Here is a 23,190-nt window from a genome sequence, read left to right on the forward strand (position 1 = left end):
TATAGAAATATGGATGGTGATGGATGAGTTCCCTTTTCACTTGTTATTAAGGACCCATTTCACTGTTCCTTTCTGGGTGTGCAGTCTGACCTCACAAAGCACATGTCTTGGGACAGCATTTATTAATTTTCCCTACTGTGGCCTACAAGACTTTTTTCCTGCCTGAGTTTGGTTATGTGTTTTGTTACACTGCTTTCTATTAAGCCTGGGAATTGTCAGGATGGTTTTCGTTCGAACATTCCTATTGGTCCGTCTCCACAAGGTGAGCTCTGCCGTGAGTTCCACACCGTGGTGCAGATGTACAGGAGGTCTCATTTTCATATGCTTGCTTCTTTCCACTGATCTGTTTTAAAGATGCAAGTAGTATTATGGTGGTCTGTCAACAAGATGAATTTTCCAATTAGATTTGCCAGATGGCCGAGCTTGACCAGGACAGCCTAATTTCAGGCTCTGTCAACAGAGCATAACCAGATCACTGAAAATCCAGGTTGCTGGTTCCTCACACTGCCTCATACCTAGTTGGCAGTGGTGGGGTTTGGGTTACCTGTCTGGCTTTGGGACTGGCCAGGATTCTATGCTCAGAATTCTTCTTTGTGATTCTTTTCCAACTACTACAATGGTACTTTTCCTGTTCACTGCCCCCCACCCCCTCACTCATATTTTTTTTTTAAAGAAAATTAGTCCACAAAACAAAAACCAACCAAACAAAAAATATTCACCCCTGCCTGTATTTGTCATTCTGGATCAAACTCTAGACCCTGGGGTTGGGACTCAGCCCCTGGCATTCAGCATCACATGCATTCATTTGTGATGCACAAGAAGTTAAAAAAGAAATACTTCGGACTGGACTGCTCAGTTGAGCAAGAGAAAGATATAGAAAGAGAAATCCTCCCAGTTCAGCTGTCATATCGGTACTGTGGCCATGAAATTCCCAAAGTCCAAGGCAAGTAAGAATATAAGGGGGAGAGTAAGGCTTTTATGAGACCAGCTGGTAGAACTGAAGGAAGTGGAAAAGTGTTTGTGACTGAATTCCTTTAGAAAGTCATCAGTAACTTCCTACTCAGTTGTGAAACCATGAAATCAGATCAATGTCCTGTCTTCCAAGAAAAAGGGCAGCTTCATGGAAGTTTGTATAGCAGACTGACTCAATCTGCACAGGTATGCAAAGGACCTTGTCCTCCACGGCTATTTCCTTTTGTGCCTAGTGAGAGCACTGCTAGCTTGACTGCTGCGTAAGTACAGCTGAGCTCCAAAGGGCTCAGTCCTTTGATAAACGACACCGTGAGAGATCACATAGCTGCTCTTCACCACATATCCACACTGCTGCGAGCAGATCTGGGGCCACCTGCAACCACCTCCTGTTGATAAAACGAGAGTGTTAGTATCAAACCTGTGATTTTCCCCCAGCTGTGAGGCTCTTCTCCTGGGAGGAGGGGTTGCTCAGCAGAAAAGGGTGCAGGCTTACACTGACTGCTCTTGAAAACTGAGCAGATAGCGATGCCAGTCCTCCCCACACTGGCGCTGGAGCCAGACCAACAGCACTAAGCAAGTCCTGTCCCTAATCAAGTCATGAGCTGGGGTTTGCTGGTGAAGCCTCGCTGCTTCTGGAGAGACACACCTCAAACCGGCTCAGTAGTACCCAGGTCCAATTTAATAGAAAGCGTGCTGAAGGGCAAAACTGTGTGAGGGTTGGTTTCAGCACGTCGTAAGCTCAGTCTTCTAATTACAGGGCTGTAAGAAAAGGTTAGAAGCAAATACAAACACCTCTGTGGCCTAAACTGAACACCAGCTCTTTTTGTCCAGTTCTTCCACTCCAACCAGCTCTTAAGGCTGGGGCCGCAGCACTGACAGTGCCATCCCTTCCTACGAAAGCTGCCCCACCTCTCAGTCCTTAGCAGGTTTAGAAGAGGTGATCGTCCATCTCCATCGGCATTCCCTGCTCCAGACAGTTTTCTCCACAGGTAACTCAGCATCGCAGCATCTGTGCAGCTGCCCCTCTACCTCCTTGCTTCCCACATGATCTTTACCTGCCTGAGGCTTTTATGGAAAGGATGTCAGGAAATTCAGGACGCAGGCTGTGACATGTAGTCACAGCTACCTGCATGCACTGGTCTTCAGCCCAGTTTTGTGACTGTAAGCTGACTTTTCTCAATGTCAGACAGTGATGAGGACACTGGAGATCCCTACACACCTTGTCTTTGTTTTATGTTGTGTGTCTCCAGCAGAGAGGAAAGAAGGTCAAAGAGAGGTGGAGATTAGGACAGGAAATGACATAGTTTTCAGGGAAGCTAATGAGGCAGGGATCTTTTAGAACTTTTCCTCAGACTGTTAATGTCTTTTTGCTCTGGATATAGCCTTTCATCTAAAGAGAAATGGTTATGCACAGGTGTACAAGGTTTTCCAGGCAACCATTGTATGGTTCAGCAGAAAAAGAAGTATGGTGGTGTATTACAGGGCCTCATTTGCCAGGGTGGTCTTTTCTTCTTCCTAGAGCTTGCCTTTGATCTCATTGATATATTTATTCCCCAGCATCTGAGCGGTTCTTCTGTGACGTTGTTTTGGGACTACTGTCCTCAGTTTCAATAGTTTTAAAAAATAATTACTGTCATTGCATTTCACAGGAGTGGCTAAGGCAGGATTAGATGAAAGCCTTTTGATTTTAAGACTATGGCTAATTCCAAAACCTTTAGTTCCCCTGAGGTAAGCTGTGAGTTTCAGGCTCAGCTGAGCTCTAAAACTCAGGGCTGACCTGAACAGTCTGGCAGATCTTCCCTGGTTTTGCTGTAAAGATACAGAACAGAACAGACTTATTCAAACCTGCACCACGCTTTGTTCCCAGGAGCTCACAAGCTCCAGCTAAGCTCTCCCTAATCCTGAAATGTATTTTGAGTTTACAGCATGGCAAATATAGTTCACATATAGGTTAACATTTTTTTGCCTCTCCTACTTATCCTTTTTAACTTTTCCAGGCAGATTTTTGCAAACAGCTTTGTCAGTGCCCTAAATCAACTAGAAGCCACACGAAGGTGGCTAGTGCAGCACTAAGCCTGCATTGGCTTAAGATCCACCCTGCACTACTAGAGCTACACAGCTGCTAGTAGGCTCAGAGGAAAAGCAGATGTTGGTTGCTTGTGCTTGAAAGCAAAATCCGGGTCAGCAGTAAGTAATGAATACTTGTGGGTGCTGACTTTTCAAGCTCAGCGTTCTCCTCGGATTAAATCACTAGCATTACACCCTCCTTGGATTGTCCTGGTAGCATCGACTTGAAGCTGCAGCTGGTGCTGTACGTGGTGCAACAGTGCTGCTACCCTGCCTGTGCTCCAGGTACTGTGCTGGCTGGAGCTATTCATTGCAGGGTCTAACTCTGCAGTATGGGGACCTTTGGTCTTTGGGGCATTAGTCTCCCTGCTTACTGTGATGAAGTGGGCATGTGTTTGCTAGGAACATGACGGGAGATTTCTGAGGGGAGATAGTCTCCTTACATACCAGCAATTTGTAGAACTACCATCTCCCCATGATCTTTCTGATACAACATACTGTGAATCTACTTACTTTTCGTGGCTAAAACAGAAACCCAAACTTTCTACCAAGAAATGTGTGTGGGGAGTGAATTCAGGCAATGTGGTGAATACAGATGGGGAATATATTTGAAAATGTTTTGTTTTCTTTCTACTGTTCTTCATGTTTTTCACCTTCTCTGCTTGTCTGCAGAGCCTGGCTTTGTCCTGAAAGTCTTTTCAATACTGCATTGATTTGCCACCTACAGATGCTGCCTGTTTATTCTTTCCTGTTGTTTTCATTGATCTAGCATGAAAGTCACCTTGCACTGAAAGAGCTTTGCCCTTTCTAGGCATGCAAAGTATTGAAAAATATAAATATAAAGATAAGCATACAATTTAAAGGGGCTAGGCAAACTTTTGTAGGAATTGCTGTTATGGGAGGTCAAGGATACTGAATCTGAGTTGTCGGTAGCAAGGCAAGATACCATTGGCTTGAATAGATAACTCATAGAATGGTGGCAGACTAGACACCAAGGCAGTGTGTGTTATAAATTTCAGTATTTATTTTGGTATCCATTTTTTCCTGAGCAGAAGCATATTTAGGCACTTACTGACCAGTTTTTCATTCACATCAAGACGGGTGCCATGGGGTCAGCATGTAATTTGCCTGTGGATAAATTGTAAGTGGTATATCACTGGAGAAAAAATCTTTCACAAGAAAGTTCCTGCAAAGGTTTACCATCAACTTTTCTTCTATGCAGCTGCTTTGCAGACAAAGGAAACTCAGGCTCTTCCTTGCCAAACAAGAGGCAGCACTTCAACTTAACAGCTTGGTGTTGAGTGCTTAAATATTTTTTTGGCACATTAATCTAAAAATATGTTTTAAGACAATTACATTGTGAGTATCCCTGCAGTGCTGGCAGCTGAGTATTGGTCTGTTTGTTCTCTTAATTAAATATATGGCTAAATGCATTTAGCCGCACTAGTGTTGGCTGGGACAAGTGGTGCTGGGATTGCTAGTCCTGTGCAGCTCTGAATTCCTTGTGGTCAAAAAGCAGCTACGGGCTGTCATTGTGTGCTTTCATCCTGAGCACAAAATCTACGCATAGATTTCCTTCATGTGTTCCTTGACAAAGTTAATTTTCTTTGCCTCTTCTTTCTCAGTTTTGTACTATGGAATCTTTAGCTTAATTCTGACTGTAAGAGGAGCAGGAGATTGTACATTTTGCTGCCACAGAGAAATGGGTTACACTCACGGGAAAAGCTTAAGAGGAAGTGCTCTTTAAATGGCACAAAAGAGCAAAGCCCCATCCTTTTCCATAGTTGGTGGGCATTTGGGGCATCCTTTCTTCTGTAAATGTGTGACACTGTGCAGGGTGGAATCTGGTCCAACAAAAGGAACTTTCCTGGTGACTAACTAGTAACTCATGGTCTATTTTTCTCCCTTTTCCAAGCCTACCCACCCCATATGGCTTAAAGAGATCAATGCATTCAAATGACCAGTCTGAGCATTTTTAACCATAATGTGCACAATTTGACTGTAAAAGCTTTGAAGTTCACAACATACCAAAGCACTGAACGCAATATTCCTCACCTCCCACCATCAACTGCATCTCTCACCACAAATTTCTTTCCTGTGTATATATGACCTTGTGCATATGTGGTTTATATGTGCTCTGGCAAACACTTTTTAACTTCAAATAAGTCAGGGAGAAGCTGAGAGGTCAGGCCCGCTCCTTCACAGAAACTGGCAAAGACAGATCTGAGAATACGTATGCAGTAACTCCAGTGGAGTAGGTAATAAAAAAGAAAGTAATTTTCTTTTATTGTGCACTGAATCTACATGCACATCTACTGCTGTTCTGCCTTTTTTTTATTGAATTAGATTTTGAGTACTTCTGCAAGGGCTTGGGTCTTCTTGCCAGCTATGCAATACTGAACTCAATGGCACTGCAGTTTGGATCTTTCCAGCAGTAGCCCCAGACAGCTTTAAGGGATTGTTGTTACAGGCGCTCTAGACACCAATTCATCAGTTAATTCCCATAATATTCACCCGGTACTTTCTATAACACTTTTAAAATGAGTCTCATTTGTGACATAAATGGGGTTTTATGAACTTAAATGTCCAAAAGAAAGTAACCAAATCAGTTGTAAGACCCACACTTGACAATTTTCACCTGAGAGTTGAAATCTAAATGCAAGCACTTGGTGAGGAGTACATGTGTGTCCAGGATACAAATTTGGCATTTGAGTTAAGCAGGATGAAAACCCAGTGATTTGGGATGTAGATGTGATGCTCATGAATACTGTAGCTACAAATACACTTCCTGAGGAGTCTAAACAAATTAAGGAACTTTAAAAATATCTCTTTTTTTTTTTTTTCTCTTCAAACACGCAGAATTGAAACAAACAGAACAAAGTCCAGCTGCCTAAACACATCTGCCCAGTGCTATCTGAGGTGCCTGAGAGTCTCCAATACATCTGGTTCAGGCTGGCATATATGACAAGACTTACAGAAGACTCGTTTGCTCTGGCTGCTAGATGCTGGATGAGATAATCCACAGCACCTAAAATAGCCCTGAGCCCCGCCAGTGAAGTCTTTCCCTCTGGTGAACACAGCAGGGGAGGCTTAGGTTTGTCCATTTATATCTGTTACTATTTGTATCTGCTTGATTTTGTGAAGAGTGGAGTAAATCATTTTGCCCCTAGAAAGCTTTAGAAAACAAAGGCACACCTACTGATACCAAGACATGCCACAAAAAATCTCATTAGAAACGTTTTCTGAGTTGCTGCCCAGAAAGTCATTACGAGAACATTTATCCATTCTGCAAGGGACATTAAAAACCATTCAAGTCTAAGAATTAGTCATAAATAACATAAAACCATGAACATCACTACCATCCTGAAACTTGCTGATGGCAAAGCCAGGTCTTTTAGCTGGGCAGCAAAAAGGAAGGCTGGCTGAAGAAACAGACCTTTTTTAATCTGTTGCAGTTTACAGGTGGGTTCAGCTGTGCATGGCGTTTAAGGCTCTGTCAGTGCCCCTCTCCCTTGCCAATCTGCTTTTGTATTTGACACATTTGCTCTTTGTGTTTGTTCAAACATTACTAATGGAAGAAAGAGGCCCCCGTGGCTTTTTTCTCCATCAGCATGGCAAAACAAATGAGAAAGTGCTCTTACAGCAGAGCACTATTTGCTTGCAGTTGCATGCCCTGGCGTGTGTCAAGGTGCCTAAAGAGACAGGCACTTCAGGAGACATTAAAAAAATACTTATTTCTTGCTGATTTAAGTGACTGCTGCTCCTGAAACCCCCACAGAATGCATAAGTAACCCTAAAACTGGCCCAGGGCTTCCTCCAGGGGTATGTGACTTGAGGGTGCTGATGCTGTGTGTGCAGTGCCCAGCACCCAGCAGGATCCAGCCCTGAGGTCTGTTCAGGTGCCCCTGGGCAAAGCCCTTCCCGGCAGTGAGGCCCCAAGGACTGTGCTGGTTGCCCGCTTGCCTTGCTGAATCATTATGATGTGAGGGGACAAAAAACCCCAACCAGCCCACCTGGACTCTTTGGACACAAAGAATTTGTGGAGTAAGATTTGAGATGGGACGAGGGGTTTGTTTGCAATTCTTTTATTTCTTTACTTTGGTCTTGAAGACGAGGTGATGGACAGTTTGCCCAGTGCCATTTACACTGAGCCACAGCTGTGCTTCCCAGCACCTGATTTTTGTGTTGTGAATTGTTGCAAACAAGATGTATTCCAGATAGTGAATTCAAGTTTTCCTTTAAGCTAACACCCTCTGTCGTTCACTCCTGCATAGCATGCATAAATAAAATGTAGCCACAGTTAAAGTGACTACTGACTTCTGTGTGGTACAATGATTTCTAGACTAGTGTTCTAATTTTATTTTTATTATTCTCTGAAACTGGTACAGCAGTGATCTAGTCATGTAGCCTACCTTGTATATCTGTCAGAAAAAATAACATGCAACAATGTCACTTTTTAATAGTTCTGATGTAGTATGCAACTTTGAGATTTATTTTTGAAAATTTTTGCAGTTCCTGCAGTGCCAAGAATGGCCTGATCACATTTTGATGCTGTAGAATGCTGGGGCTTTAGATTAGCAATCAGAAGTTTGTGAAGGTGATTTATCTTATTTTTATGCTATATTTATATATATATTTACAAAAGTTGAATGGAGTTTTGTTGTGAATGTGATTGCTCATGTTTCAGAGGTTTTGATTTCAGAGAAGACACTCCACTTTTCTGTGTTTAAAGAGGTCATGTGAATGGGTTATCAGAGTCTGAATTACCATATTAATCAGACACCTGAGCTTGCCTACCTCTGAATTACAGACACACACCATTCACCAGCTGTTTATGTACTGATCAGCCTGTGCTTTGAGAATAAGGTCAAGGTAAATGAAATAGCCCTAGAATGCAATATTTGTCACTGGGAGAAGGGTGCTAAACCCAGAAGGACTTTTAGTTCTTCTCTATGAAAGACAGCTACATGGCAATTAAAGATGCAGAATAAACTGCTGAGCTTTCCTCCCCGGTCTTTCAGTAGCATGACACAAGTGTCTGAAGCTCAGTTTTAGACACCTTATTTTTGCATAAAAACACCAAGCCTATTGTGCTTTCTAGCAGTTCCCATCTCCCTTGGCAAGAAAAGGGTTTAAGGATAACCTAACTTTGGGAATGCTATTTTCTAGGAGTGTGAAACCTGTCCTTCAGTGCTATTCTCCCTATGTAAGGCAATAAATCGGGAGCAAACGTTTATGAATACGATCTGCCAAAACATTCCTGTCCCTCTCACCATTACCAGCATCAAATCATCAGTATTTGTTGTTCTGTATGTAGGCGGGTGCAACCATGGTTGACTCTTATCAGCCACATGGGATTTTAGCAGGATTAATCTCATGAGTACTTCTGTCTTATTGCCAGCCTCTGAAGCTATTTCCAAAACCTCTCTGGGTCTGTCTCTAGCCCTCAGATCTGCTGACCACCCAAAGTTTTCCCTGAGTTTCCTCTGTGATGAAAAGAAGAGGCACTGTCCTGGGAAATGCCTTTTCCCAGTGGCAGCTGTGCTGCCATTTCTCATTTGACTTTCCAAGAGGCGTCACAAGATTAGTTACAATCTCTTTTGCAGGCTGTTAATCAGGAGTGCTGTATTTCAGTGCCTTGCTGTCCCTCTGAATATGCCATTAAGTAGACAACAAACAGAATATTGTTCATATGAGTGCTACACTGGTATTAGCAAAGATATATTGATACCCCTGCCTCAAGCCCCACTGAAATAGCTGTAACACCCCCAAGGCAATTCCACACGACTACTCAGGCCAAGAGGCAAAGGGTGATGCACAGTGCTCCTCATTCCTTGCACGTGGGCAGCATCAACTTTCATACTTGTGTGTTGCTGATAGTTACTGCTATAGAGGGTCTTTGGGCTTTGTATAGGATTTTTAAGCATGTTATTAGTTTGCCAAAATAAAACTCCTGTTGGTATGGAACTAAGACAAGCTGGCCTGAAACTAGGATGTTTTCACTGTCTTGACAAATATATGCATCCTGATTAGCTGTGATAGGCTATGCCAGTCAATGATAAGTTATCATGCCTTAACCATGTGTGTGTAAGTCAAAAAAAGTTAGGGCATGGGTAGCCTAGCACTCACAGTACAAAAGAAGATATTTCCCCCGAAGAGAGAAGAGCCATCTAACAAGAACCTGTCTCTCCCACCAAGACAGCAGTGAGAGCCTGTCCGTGCTCAGTTCAGGTAAATCAGTGAGGGAGTGCACTAGTCACTGACCTGAGCCCTCAGGCAGCTTCTTTGTTTATGTATGTATGCAGAAGGTATACAAAGATCTCTAGTGTCTGTCTTTGCTGTCTGTGGTCATCTTGATATCATCTTGATATCATAAGATATAAGTTCCCACCTGCCCCAGCCCGTGATATTTGCTCTTTAAAACCATTTTTTATTTCAGCATTTCACCTTTGCCTCGTCTAATGTGTGTGAGCTGGGGCTGGCCGTACCGGCCAGTGATACCATAGCCTGAAGTACTGCACGCCTGGCTGTGGGTTGTTCATACGGAACCGCATCGGGCTGCTGCTGCCCTGCTTTACTCTCTGGCCCACAGAAAGTTGTATAAAGTCACTTACCAGTGCTAGGTAAATGAAGATTTAGCAGGACTCAGTGCTCTTTACTCAAATATTGAACTTTCTGTCACATTTTCAAATGCTTGCTTTGATGGCTATTACTAACATTATTAAGTTAGTAATAGCTATTATTATTATTATTAGCAAGGCACACTTTACACCTTGAGCCTTGTATACAGTAAACAGAAATAAATGGTGTTGGCTAAAACAATTCCAAATCAGAATAAAAGGATAGGGTTTTTTTTCTTCTCTTTGGTCAGTGGTTGAGCTAAGTCACTGCTTTCTGATAGGAGGCATCAGAATGCTCAAAGTGCAGTTGAAATGAGGGTGAGCACAGGGACGCGTGGAGCTGTTAGCCCCTGGTAGCTTTCCCATACACTTTCTTTAGTTCTTCAGTTTCTTTAGTTCCAAGTTTACAAGGAGGCACACAGCTTCCAGAAAGCAGTTAGAGACTTACCGCTCATCATTTGTCTCATGTATGTCAGGACACAGTGCACCTCGGAGTCTGGGCAGGCTGTTGTTAGATCCAAGTAAAGATGTTTATGAGTTCATGAAAGAGACGTCTTTAATATGTGATTACCAACGGTGGGCTGCAGACTGTCAGCTGAGTTTCCTCAGAGTCATCAGTGAGGCCCAGCAATGACGGCAACTGCCTTCATGAAGCACAATGAGAAAAGCTTCTAAGCCTTACTTTATATTTCACACAAATGTCTTTCCTTGTGCTTGCTAATGGACCACCATTATGTGACTGAAAATGCCAGTTTGTTCTGTTTGGAGGAGCTGGGCTGTATCCCTACCAGTGCTTCAGGCCTGAATAGCATTTTGCTGAAATTCTCCTAGGGGCAGCGGGATAGTTTTATTTTCACTAAGCAATAGGATTGTCCTGGGAAGCAATATAAAAAATTAAGTGTTCTTGTGTATGCTTATTATCCCAAGCTAGTCAGCTGGGAAACCTAGTCAATGAGGCTGCATTTGCAGTGACGTTTGTTTAAAGAGCAGCACAAAAATTCACAGAAATATCTCCACAGCTTCCTGAGCATCTGTGGCGCTTCTGCACAGCTCACCCAGCCTGTTTCTCCAGACTGTTTGGCTCACACAAGATGGCAAGTGAATTCACAGGTAGGCTAGCAGTCAGCAGGAATTTCCACACCTCTCTTAGGCCAGAAGCCGTGTCCCTGCTGTGACCTGAAGTCAGTGACCATGTGCTCCCTGTCTCTCAGGGCTCTCTCCTGACCGAGAACCAGGTACAGGCACGCACAGCGCTTTTCTGTGAAATGTTCTGTAAACTGGCTGTGCTACGGAAATGAGACAGCCAAGTGCTCGCTCAGGCAACAAGCAGGAAGGTTCCTTATCTATCTCTGTTGGTCTGCTCTTATGCAAATACCTGTATTTGCCGTGTCAGGAACACCAAACAATATTAGAGACTTACCTTTCATTCTTTGGAAAGTTTAGCCTGTAATGGCTTGTATTGTGATTTTGCTTGTAAAAGCGGCTGGCTTAGGTGGATGCTAAAGCTTTCATTTCTATATCAAGGATCCAAACCTGTCACAACAAAATGTGTGGGATTCTTTCCATTGATTTCAATAGGACACAGCGGCTGCTGTGTATTTAGCATTTATTTCTATGCGAACCAAGGAAAAGCTCGTTCATTTTGGTTAGAAAAAGAATTGCACGCAGCCTTATCCTTCCCCCATACCGCACCTCCCCCCCAGGAGGTACATAACATGGAGGTTACAGGGTGGAACACTAAACAGGTATGTGTGCCCTTTTGCTTTTATTTATCAGAATATCTCTTGCTCTAGTAGGGCTAGTTTCTGAAAATGGCTTGGCCATGTTCACTTTTCTACAGTAGTCATTTCCCTGCAGGACTAGGTTGGTTCAGAACTGTGAAAATGCCTGTGATGTGGATTTCATCATATGCCCCATTTGAATGTTTCTATTCTTTATTTCTGTTTTTTATGCCTTTTGAATATTTTTGTCTTGCATTTGGATATGTGAACAGCATAGTTTTGTTCAACTGAACTCCTGTTCTGCAGATTATCTCCAAATCGTAACTCAAGCTGTTTAAATGTAAGTGGCTTTTTAAGACAAATCTAATCAGTGTTTCTCTTGGGAGTGAAACCAAATGAGCTTTCAATTCAGTGCAATTATTTTACAAATCTTTGTTCATTTAATTCCTCTGAAGTGGAACAATCAGAAGAAATGGGTCGGAACTACAGTGCAAACAGGAAATTACAGTTTCTTAACCTAAAGAAAATGAGATTTTCAGACACATTTATTTATTTATTTACTTATTTACTTACTTATTTTTAAACCTTATTCTTCTGTGATGCATCCTGGTGGTGCTATATGGCAGAGCATAGCAGTCTTGAGAGAACCAGTAGAACAATGTCAATGCCTCTCACAGCAGAACCACGCAGGCAAAGCCTCAGATACTGTAAATAAGCTCAGCTCTGTTGATTACCCTGCACCTACACTGGTTTAGAGCAGCAAAGAACTTGAAGTTCACTGGAATGAAAGGATGAGTGAGGTATCGCTTCTTGGGTAATACGATGACTTACGTTATTGTTAATCACCTAACGGATTCAGGAAGACTTCTAGCAGTGCCGCTAAACACTCCTTTTTGGCAACAAAGGACGATTTATTATGTACCAGAATTTCCACCATCTTCCCCATAGGACCTGACTCTCTCTGTGTCTTGGCTATTTATTACAGCAACATGGTCTGTGAGGTGTACTGCCTCAGCTGACTGAAAAATGGTGGTTGTTTTTATCTCAGGTTGTATCAGCTCTGATAACTAGTGCCAGGAATTGGCCTCAAGGTGTGGAAGGACAGCTCTGACATAACGTCTGCTTCTCGCTTGGGGCCTGATTCAACTCAGTGAAATCAGTGAAGCCGAACTCTGCATCAGTACTCTGAGTCCAAGCTAGCAGAGTGCAGGGCAGATTTACAGAACTAAGGTCACAATCTCAGCTGGCCTGATCCTCTTCTTAGATGTACTTTTTGCCTCACAGATTAAGCATTCTTCAAAATGCTGTCCTGCTGAACACAGAAGGACGCTGCAGTGAATCTTCCAGCCAGTGATGAGTTTTGAACGCTTCCAGTCTATCATGGGCTCAGGATTTCATCCTACAATGGACTAAGTCAAAGCTCTGAAAAGCTCCTGTTGCAATTACCTCCGGGTTTTCTGGTGCATTTGGGAGAAGTTACTGCTGCATCATCTGTCTTTTTTTTTTTTTTTTCTTTGTTTCTCAGAGGTGACTCTTGATTAGCCTGAAAACTCACAAGCCAGCTAGTCCCAGAGTTAAAGGGAGCTTCAAGACAGACTAACTGGAGACATCGAAAGCAGCTGGAGAATATCTGTGTGAAATTATTTCTTTCTCAGAAGATTGTGAAAGTACACATTATAAAGAAGTGCAGTTTATGGACTCAATAGTTGTGAATTTTTCCCCCCAGTTTTGCTTCTTCTTTTGATTTTAAAGAAACTAGCTTAAGATTATGTATAATTCTTATGGTCATTTAGCAATTGTGTTATTGGCAGTATTTCTCTAACTCACAGGCATCTAGTTAACACAACAAAATGGAACTATTTAAAGACCACAGCATGATACAAGAGGCAATTTCATGATATGTAACTAAAGGCAAATAACAAGACAGGCAGTGTCACAAAATACAGAAAAAAAGGAAGGCTGTTTCCCCATTTTCCCTCCTGAAAATACTCTAAGCCATGCACTACAACCAACTAACTGAAGACAAAGATTTCCTAAAATGTATTGAGTGGAAAAAAAGGATTAATAGAAAATATTTTGTGACGCATCACCCCAGCTCGCTAGCCATTTTCTAGCAGCTATAGGATATTTTTAAGCACAGATATTCACTCTGAATTGATGTTGGAGAGATCGCACTTAGTGTTATACTCTGAAGCAAGAAAGGGATACCGCAAAACTAGAATGGGAGAGCTCTAAGAAGCAAAAGTTTTCAGGGGAAGCGAAAGGAATGCGGACTCTTTGCCATATCCCTCGGGTTGGTACATAATATTCCTGCATCATCTGCTTTGCTGATTGGTGAGAGGATAAAAGCATTTCATCTTGGCAAGGTCTTTTGACCAGAGGTTGTGTACTGGGTCTGGCTGATACGGAGTTAATTTTCCCCACAGCAGCCCTCCCAGTGCTGTGCTTTGTATTTGTAGCTAGAAAGGCGTTGATAACACACCAGCGCTGGCACAGCACCCAGGCTGTCTCTCCAGCATTCCCCCCTCACAGCAGGCTGGGGTGGGCAAGAGCTTGGGGTGTCATAGCCAGGACAGCTGGCCCAAACCGACCAAAGGGATAGTCCATACCACATGAGGTCTGCTCAGATATAAAAGCTCAGAGAAAGAAGGAGAAGGGGGACATTGGCTATTAGGATGTTTGTCTTCTGGAGCCACCACTATGCGTACTGAAGCCCTGCTTCCCAGGAAATGGCTGGACATTGCCTGCTGATGGGAAGCAGAGAATAAATCTTTTTTTCTTTTTTTTTTTTTTTTACCCCTTTACTTCTGCACGTGGCCTTTGCTTTATTAAATGCTCTTTATCTTGACCCATGAGTTCTTTCCATCTTATTTCCTCCCCTCCTAGCTGGTTGAGGAGGGAATTGATAGAGCAGCTTGGTGGGCATGTGGTGGCCAGCCAGGGTCAACCCGACCCACTACGGTCCTTTTTGGTGCCCACCATGGCTCCTCAGGAATTCAAGGTAAGGACAGTAACTGGGAGATGAAACAGACAAAACATGGACTGAATAGAGCTAGAGAGCAAAGAGTATAATCGTTGTGGGGAATTTTGATGGTTGTAATTGTAGTGAAGGGGCGAGGGGTGGATTGTTTGTAAATCGTCCACTTTTGCTGGTGTTGTGGTGATGTTATTTTGGTGTGGGGAATTCTTTTTGTTGATATAAGTGAAGTTTGTGAAGATTGTAAATTGCGTGATGAATATGTACTTTAGTGAATATTCTTAAATATATGATTCACTGAGGCGAGGGATAGAATATATTGGGTTTTGCGAGGCACAGTTCTGGTAGTGGGGGGGCTACAGAGGTGCTTTGGTGAGAAGGTGCTGGAAGCTTCCCCTTTGTCAGACAGAGCTGATGCCAGCTGGCCGCAAGACAGACCTGCCTCTGGCCAAGGCTGAGCCCATCATTGACGGTGGTAGCACCTCTAGGATAACATATTTAAGAAGGGGGGGAAAATCCCCAAAACCTAGCAAGTGCAGCCAGGAGAGAGGGGCGAGGAGGTGTGAGCGCAGCACCCTGCAGCCCCCCGGCCGGGCAGGAGGGGCAGGGGGGGCTCCAGGCGCCCAGCAGAGATGCCCCGGCAGCCCCTGGCGAAGCCCCCGCTGGGGCAGGCCGTGCCCCCGGCCCATGGCGGCGAACGGGGGAGCAGATCCCCCCCCGCAGCCCGCGGGGGACCCCAGGCCGGGGCAGGGGGTGCCCGAGGGAGGCTGCGACCCGCGGGCAGCCCGGCCGGAGCGGCTCCTGGCAGGGCCTGTGGCCCCGCGGGGGGGAGCCCGGGCCGGGGCGGGTTCGGGGCCTGTGACCCCGCGGGGGGCCCGGGCTGGAGCCGGCTGGGCCTGAAGGGCGGCACCGCGGGGGGGCCCGGCCGGGGCGGTGCGTGAAGAGCTGCAGCCCGGGGGAAGGGCCCCCGCGGGGGAAGGTCGCGGAGGAGCCGCTCCCGGGGGAGGGACCCCGGGCTGGAGCAGGGCAGAGTGTGGGGAGCCTCCCCCGGGGGGCAGGAGCGGCAGGGACCGCCGGAGGGACCCCCCAGCCCCAGCCCCGTCCGCCGGCCCGCGGGGGGAGGGAGAGGCAGAGAAATCGGGAGCGGAGCTGAGCCCGAGGAAGAATTTGGTGAGTGAACTGACAGCTGAGAAGTTTTACTTGCTAGAAAAGAATAAAAATGAAAATAAAATGCGAAAGGAAGCTGAGAGAGAAGATTACGTTTAATAACCAGGTAGCTGAGGACCAAAGTATGAAAGACCGTAACATAAAGGGTTGCTTTTTCTTTCTTTCTTTCTCCTCCCCGCCCCGCTCTGCGCCCCCCCCCCCCCAGGTGCTGGAGCTCCAGATTTTCCCTTTCTTATTGATTATAATCTCCAGCTGCAAACTATCACTGATGCTTTGCTTAATTATGGACAGAGTGGAACAAAATTGATATTAATTTGCATATAAAACTGCAAAATACTTTGTTCAAATAAGACATGGTAATTCATGATTGTGTTTTCAAGAGGTGTCTATCAGAGATCAATAATTGTAAGTCACTGAGCTAAATCATCAGTAGTGCTTTGCTGAACATAACTGTTTTGATGGATGATACCCTGCAGCTGTCAACATGTTGGACCTACTTGTTGATGGCTCTCAGAGGACTGGTTTAATGATTGTGCAATTGAAGCAAGAGCTAAACTTGGAAAGAAAATTTCATGAAAATTAGGAAAATATCGGAAAGAAGGAATATTTTTTCCCTGAATAAGTATGTTTTCACTTATATCTAACAATTCAGAAAATGGGAAAGTGAAAAGGTATTTCTTTTTTCCTGTCATCTTCAATACCTAGGCAACTGGCCAAACTCTGCCAGTTGAAACCTACTAGTAAATAGGTTCAAATAAGAACATAATTAACACATAGGAGTAAATATGAGAACTGGAAAATGTTGCCAATTTAACTACAGGACTCAGGATGGTTTTCCGTCTCTTAATGCTTACTGCTATGACAATGACTGATGACAGTAAACAGCAATTAAACCTTTTTGTCAGTTTGCTGTGTGTACTTCATGCTATTAGCCAAATGTGTTTAGAGCGTTAGTGGTTCTGTGTCAACATTTCTCTGTTTTGTCTGTGTAGCTCTACATTTTAAATGGGTTTGTTCAATCTCTTTTGGGGATTATTTAGCAGAATTAAATCTGTGAGCTTTGCAACTAGTTACATTTCATTTTGGACATAATTTCAAATATAATTACTAGCCACATCACTAAGGCTGCCTTTGAAGAGGTATAGCCCCGATACCAATGTTTGGAACACTGATATTTATAAAAGCACTATATTAGCAAACCAAGTTTTCATTTGGGTAAATTTTCACCAACTAAATGCCTGTTCCAGCATCTTTAGTGGGTTAGCTAAATACTGTGGTGCTTAGGAGTTGTACAAAGCCCTCAGCAGCACCTGTGCCTCAGAAAGCAAACAATGCAAGAGGACCAGAAGGAGGGGTGATTGGTTCAGCAGCTCCCTACTATATGATGGCCACACCATGCCAGAGCATAGAGAGTGCTGGAGCCATTCTGGTCCCCTCTCACCTTGTGTATGCCTGCAGCACACACTTTGTATGTATGGTGGAGAGGGGCTCTTTTGTTTGACTTGACATGTAATGGGAACATGTGTAATAAGCCTTCTTAAAATTGCAGCAAGTTTAAACCTTCTGTTGCCCTTTTAGGGCATTTTTCAATGCCTGAATGATGCTTGCATCCTACCACTTTGTCCTTCTCTTCATGAACTCCCAATTAACCCTACCTTCCTCCTCGAGGGGATTTTCTTCCCCTTGTCTTCCTCACCATTCCCTACTTTCTCCAGCACCCCTGCTTTGCTCCATGTTCTCCTCTGTTGTTTTTGTTCTGCTTTAGTGAGGCATGCCTTGCTATATGGACATCAAATGGTTTTATAGCATATTTTGCTGGGAGGTGGTAAGGAGACCCCTGTCCCAGCTATCCTGCGCTAGCATCCATAATTGCTCTGAGGAGCTTCTCCTCCCAAACTGTCACTTCAGTGGGAGAGTAGCCGGACTCTCTCAGCTCTATTTACTGCTCTGTGAAGTTGTACCCTACTCCCCAGTCAATCAGGTGCATGTGGTAGCAGATGGTCACTTGCTGATAAAAATTCAGTGAGCTGTTGGCAGCTTAACTAAGTCTCTCTTCTGTGCTTACAGTCAATGGGAACAGTTGACATGGAATCTGTGACTGGAGGACCTCCGGTTATTTTTACAAAGAGGAACATGTAGCTGGAAGCAGGAGCTGGTTAAAGCACGGTTACTTGCTTGGGGAACCAGCAGTTGTGATTTGGTACCACTAATAGCTCTGTTGTTCCAGGTAGTGCTTTTTCTGAAGGGAGAAACATGCAGTATTTCTCAGGGAATACAACTTTTTCAAGAGGCCCAAAGGGCTTCACATGAATTTGATGAGTGGATACTGTTTTTCCTGGTACTACTAGAAATTATATTTTCCCAGAATTTTTTTAATGTATTTGCTATACAAAAGCTTTTAGCATAGAAAGGGCTGTTTGTTCTAATGCAACAGGAAAATTTAATGTTGCTTATGTCTTTTTTATGTCTATTTTGACATAAAATAAAGTACAAAAGAATATTGGTGTTGGAATTTTAGTTTTTAATTAAGGCTTCTACCCCTTTACAGAACTGTAAATGTAGGTTTAGTATTTCTACAGAGAATGATGGTTCTAGGAAGAGCCCAGGAGAGAGAAAGGAAAACAACCAGCGCAGGCTGTACATTTATACACTGAGAAATCAACTACCTGTTCTAAAACGTATGCAAGTCAGATTAATCTAAAAATTGAGAAATCACAGAAAGGTCAGAGTTGGAAAGGACCTCTGAAGATCATCTAGTCCAATCTCCTGCTAAAGCAGGGTCACCTGGAGCAGATTGCACAGAATTGCATCCAGGTGGGTTTTGAATGTCTCCAGAGAAGGAGACTCTGCAACATCTCTGAGCAGCCTGCTCCAGTGCCCTGGCACCCTCAAGGAAAAGATGCTTTTCCTCACATTTGGAAGGAACTTCCTGTGTTGCAGTTTGTGCCTGTTGTCCCTTGTCCTGTCGCTGGGCACCACTGAAAAGAGCCTGGCCCCATCTTGACACTCGCCCTTAAGATACTTGTAGACACTGATAAGATCCCCTCTCAGTCTTCTCTTCCCCAGGCTAAAGAGGCCCAGCGCTCTCAGCCTTCCCTCATAAGGGAGATGCTCCAGTCCCCTCATCACCTTTGTAGCTCTCTGCTGGAAAATCTCCAGTAGTTCCCTGTCCCTCTTGCACTGGGGAGCCCAGCACCAGACACAGCACTCCAGGTGCAGCCCCACCAGGGCAGAGCAGAGGGGGAGGATCACCTCCCTCAACCTGCTGGCCATGGTCCTCCTAATGCCCCCCAGGATCCCACTGGCCATCTTGGCCACCAGGGCACACTGCTGGCTCATGGGCATCTTGGTGTCCTCCAGGATTCCCAGGTTCTTCTCTGCAGAGCTGCCTTCCAGCAGGTCAGCCCCAGCCTGTGCTGGGTGCATGGGGCTGTCCCTCCCCAGGGGCAGGACCTCACACTTGCCTTTGTTGAACTTCATCGGGTTCCTCTGTGCCCAACTCTCCAGCCTGTCCAGGTCTCGCTGAATGGCAGCACAGCCTTCTGGTGTGTCAGCTGCTCCTCCCAGTTCTGTATCATCAGATCATCATCAATTCTGAGGGTACATTCTAATAATCCTGTATTTAAAAGAAAGATAGTTATATTGACAATGCATTATTTCCTTGAACAAAAAAATAGTATTTAAACAAACATGCATGTTATGATAAATGCTTAGATAAATTTAGTTAACGTTGCTTTCCTTCATTAAACATTTTTTCTCTCAGAGAGTTACCTCCGTGATGTAATGATTTGAAGAGAATCCTTTGATTAAGGGAAGTAAATTGAAGTACTGTGAAGATGTATTATAACTTTAACATAGTATTTTCTCTAAATTTTCTTACCCCAGTACCACTGAATACAATGACAGACTTTACAAAGTGATGCGTTCTAGATGTGGACATCCATTTTTGTTGATTCCGCCTGATCTCCATATTGTCGAGATATGGAACCTTCTGGAAATCTCCACAGCTTTTTCCTGGATTTCCTTCCCAGGTTTCTTCCCTGACGTGGCAACCTGAACACGGGGGCTAGGTGTATGACCAGACCTTGTAGGAGTAGGAAGCCATGACCTGCAAAGTGTGTGTATCTATGTATAGCACCTGGAAAGTTTAACTGCTGCTTGAGCTTTTTGAGGGACCATAGCAACCTGGTGCTTGGTGGAACTGAAGAGCAAACACATGCCTTTCAAATGCTTCCCATCTTTCCAGGCTTTTCTGTCCCAATCCCCCAAAAAAGCCTGTTACTCTGAAGACTGATGTGATAGCTACATGAGAAAGAGACCTCAAGTTTTTGATGGGGTTTTAAGAGTTTTTAAACATGGCCTTTCCTTCTCTTTGGTGCTTGCTGTGTGATGTGTTCATCTTTCTTATGTAAAATAATTCTTAGGGAGGGGAAAACGGTGAGTAACTCTGCCTCTCGGTAAACCCAGGGCTTACATGCGAGTTTCCAGCGTCATGTGTTCACCCTGGCTGAATCGACGCTGTGCAGCAAAGTGCAACAGCCTCTCAGTTGGGAATGACATGGCTTGTGCTGACTCTTTTTCCACCTGAAGAATCATTTTATGGAGCGGTCTTTGTTTCCAGCTTTTCCCATCACTGCGAAAAGCAGAACTCAACTGGGGAAGTTCGGGAGGGCGCGGAAGCCTTCGGGGAGCTTCAGCACAGCAGGCTGCGGGAAGCGGTCTGAGTCCCGGGAAGGTAAGCTCCCTCCGGCAGGCCAGGGAGAGAGGGCCGAAGTGTTGAAGAAGAAACCTCCTCAGCGGAACACCGAGGAGCAGGGGTGGGTGCCCGCAGCAGTTGGGGTGCCCGGCTGTGGGCCGGCACCGGCTCAGCGAACCCCTCCGGCGGGCGGACCGCGCAGGGGCGGCGGGCAGAGACCAGCCCCGCTGCCGGGCGGCTGCCCGGGGGACGCTTCCCGCGGGCAGCGGCAGGTCCCCGCACGCCTTCCCGACGAGGCCCCGCTCCGCGCCCGGCCAGCCCCGCTCCGCCGGCTCGGCCTTGCGCGGCAGGCGGGGGCTGCGGGGGCTGGCGCGGCGGGCAGCCCACCGGGCCCGGCCCCTCGGCGTCCGCCGCTGGCGGCAGATGGAGGCGCAGGCGGCGGCGTGTGCGGGGCCGCGGAGGCAGGGGCGGGCGGCGGGGAGCCGGCTCGCTCTGCCGGCCCACAGCGCTCCGCTGGAGCGGCGGCCGGCTGTCCGGGGGGGCCGCGGAGCCTCCCCGAGCCTCCTGGCCTCTCCCCGCGGCACGGACCGCGGAGCGGCGGGAGGCACCGGCGGGAGCGGGGAGCGCGGCCGGGAGCAGGATGGCGTCGGCGACAGGACCCTGCCCGGCCGAGGGGGACCGCAGCTGAGGCGGGCTGCGCCCCGGCCCCGGCTCCGCCCCGCCGGTGGTGAGCGCCTCGGGGGGCCGGGGCGGTGTCGCTGCCGGGGGGCGCCGCGGAGTCGAGGGGAGCCGCCTCGCAGGGTCACGTCGCTTTCCGTGGGAGCGACCGCGTCGCCGCCCGGGGCCGCGGGTCCCCGCTCCGCCAGCGGCCCGGCCCGCCCCGCCCGCGGCGGGCTCCCAACTTTCCTCGGCGTGGCAAGAAACGTGCCGGGGCGCCGCCGGGCTGCTTTGACGTCTTGATCCGCTCCGAGCACTTAACAGGATCGCAAAGCCCTTCGAGCGGCTTTTCCCGGTGAGCCGGGCTTAGGCGTGCGGGCTTCGGCGCTAATCCGCCCGCGCCTCGCCGAGGGGCGGCCGCGGCGGGCCCTGCCCCGCCGCCCCCGCCGGGCCGGGCCGGGCCGCCCCGCCGGGGAGGGCTGCGCTGCCGGGGCTGGCCGGCGCCGCGGGCCGGCAGCGGGGTCCGGGCCGACACCGCGCCGGGGCAGGGCGGCGCTGCCCGCCGTGCTGCGGGATACCGGCCCCGAAGCGCCGGCGGCGGCGGGCAGGGCTTCTGTGTTCGGATGCTGCGGGGGAGAGCGTGGGAAGGTGAGTCTGAAAGCGGCGGCGGCAGCAAGCCCCCGCTCCTGTTATCCCCTGGGGGTGGTGGGATGGATCATGTCCTGCATCTGACTGCAATGTAAACCTTAACTCAAAACCTTGAAATGGAAACGCAACTTAGAAGCGCTCTCTCTCTCCCGTTTTAAAAAGTGTTAATTTTGTTAATTGACACAGAGATCCGCGTATCCGCAACTAAATTGGATTCAGGACACAAATCCGTATGGAGTTGGGGCTGGGGGGAATTCCTACACTCCTGCTGGCAGAGGCTCAGTGTCACTAGTTTGGTCCATGTGTCTCTGACTTCTCTGCTGTCCGATGCCTGTGGTGTAAGCGTGAGGTTGTCAAAAACTATGTAAAGAAAATGCTAGTAAATGCTACAAGCTCAGTGCAAGGAAATAATTTTCCTGGGATTCCTGGTGCTCCCACTAAATTGACCTTATTTTGAGCGATATGACATCTTTTCCAAAACTTGTATAGCATAAATCTGGCCATAGTGTGTGTAAGAATGCACAAGATACAATGACTATAACCGGTGTCTTTCTCTAATGCACGGTCCACTTGCTAAGAGGAAATAGCCAAAAGAAGACCAGGAAAAATGACATGAATGTTAACTTTAAATCTCTGGTGAAAGGATGTTTAAATGTGAATATTGCTACTGGTTAGTAGTGGACGCTTTTTGCTATATTTTGTTTTCCAAATTCAGAGTTGTTACTTTTAAAGCCAATAGTACTAGGACTCTTGTATTTAAAATCTGTAATTGCATTGCTACAACTGAGTAAATTGTAGTTTCAGGTGTTACAGTCTTTGAAATGGCATAACTTCGCCTTCAGTCAGCACTGGGTGTTTTTTTTTTTTTTTCTCTGATGTTTTCTATCTTGTTTTCTTCAAGTACGCATGCTAAAACCATCTGATTAGAAAAATACACGGTGCAGATGATAATGGGACTGTCAGGATGTCTGATCAGTGAGGGTAGTCATGGTAAACAAGCAATGAATGACTTGAGGGAAGAACACATCAGCTTGAAAAAATTATACACCATCCTTTCATGTCAGCATCTCTCAGCTTTGCCTTCTGTATACCTCTGCGCTTCCCAGCCTTTGTCATCCAATTTGCACCCAACTGTCATTTCAGTTCAGCACGTTATCCTGCAGCCTTCTCCGATGTTGCCATCTCTTTTCATTAGCATCTCTTAAATCCTCTTCGGTCGAATGCCTTGCTACTGCATGTGAAACGTGACACAAATTACCTCTCGTGTTTTCCTTCCCTAGCCATTTAAACGGGATGGCTCTGATAGTTTGCATAAAGTGAGCAGGGAGGGAATTTCAATGGGTAACCCTCACATGTATGCACATGCACACATGTAAACATATATTTTACAGAATACTCGTTCAGAAATGTGAACCTGCTGTGCTGTAGCTGTATTCATGCCCTTGTTACGTTCACTTTTAAGAGTTACCGTGGCATATGAATACACTGACAGAGATGTTGGCAGAACTGATAAATTTTAGGCAGTGATTACAGAAGCCTTGCACAGAGCCAATTTGCTGCATAGAACCATGGATATGCATTCACGTTAACCTATACTAGCAACAGAAACAGCACGATGTGGCTTGGTTGTCCAGTCAGCTGTAATTTGTAATTTACTCTGTTATA

The 23,190-nt window shown here is 46.0% G+C and overlaps 1 protein-coding gene across 3 annotated transcripts in view; it reads left to right on the forward strand.

The window, feature by feature from the left end:
- Positions 1-15,424: 15,424 nt before the first annotated feature.
- The window catches only part of CNGA3 (cyclic nucleotide gated channel subunit alpha 3), a 42,900-nt gene continuing 35,134 nt past the window's right edge, over positions 15,425-23,190 (forward strand). Inside the window, exon 1 of one of the 3 annotated variants that reach the window (XM_027813422.2) lies at positions 15,425-15,527. The gene's annotated coding sequence lies outside the window, so the exon portion shown is untranslated. Of the gene's footprint in view, positions 15,528-20,021; positions 20,260-21,346; positions 21,526-23,190 lie in introns of those variants that run through there. The other 2 variants (XM_005444736.4, XM_055701277.1) reach the window with 2 other exon arrangements.

This window comes from Falco cherrug, chromosome 2 (genome assembly GCF_023634085.1).
Source record: "Falco cherrug isolate bFalChe1 chromosome 2, bFalChe1.pri, whole genome shotgun sequence".
NCBI lineage: Eukaryota > Metazoa > Chordata > Aves > Falconiformes > Falconidae > Falco > Falco cherrug.